The sequence below is a fragment of the Euprymna scolopes genome, chromosome 12, assembly GCF_053919585.1.
Source record: "Euprymna scolopes isolate OS-2025 chromosome 12, ASM5391958v1, whole genome shotgun sequence".
Classification (NCBI taxonomy): Eukaryota; Metazoa; Mollusca; class Cephalopoda; order Sepiida; family Sepiolidae; genus Euprymna; species Euprymna scolopes.
Window position 1 is genome coordinate 49,125,249 of NC_136493.1, and position 609 is coordinate 49,125,857.

Genomic DNA, 609 nt, shown 5'->3' on the forward strand with positions numbered 1-609 from the left:
ACACACACACACACACACACACATTGCCTCCATTCAGACTTGAAAGGCAATGGATACTCCCTGTAAGGGTAACTGCACATGTAATTGTGAAGCAAGGGTTGCACAATCACAACCACGCCTCTCCTGAATGGTCACTGCTTGAGTTCAGTAAAAAGGAGAATTCCACGATGACACTAGAAACAATGCCGGAATAAGCGGAGAGTACATACAGCACCTGGAATTCCCAAATGGTCACCCATTTTAGAACTGACCAGGCTCAGCGTTGCTTTACTTCAGTGATTTGACGGAAACCAGTGTGTCAACGTGATTATGCCGTATACACACACGTGTATGATTATTAGGGCAGTGACAACAGAATATTCTTTTAATTCTTTTGACTCTCAAGTATATATCCGACATAGTTAGACACACTTAATCAACCGAGAACCACATATAAAATATATAAGATATTAACGGATATATACTCAAGAGTCAAAACAATGAAAAGAATATTCTGTTGTCACAGCCCTAATGATTATACACGCAGTTGAAAACAGTATTGGCCAGAAGAAGTAAGCACCACACATACACGTACACATGCGCACACACATTATATATATTCACATATAC

At 39.9% G+C, this 609-nt stretch overlaps 1 pseudogene; it reads right to left on the reverse strand.

The window, feature by feature from the left end:
- Positions 1–202: 202 nt before the first annotated feature.
- Positions 203–320, reverse strand: LOC145291859 (5S ribosomal RNA; annotated as a pseudogene).
- Positions 321–609: the final 289 nt, after the last annotated feature.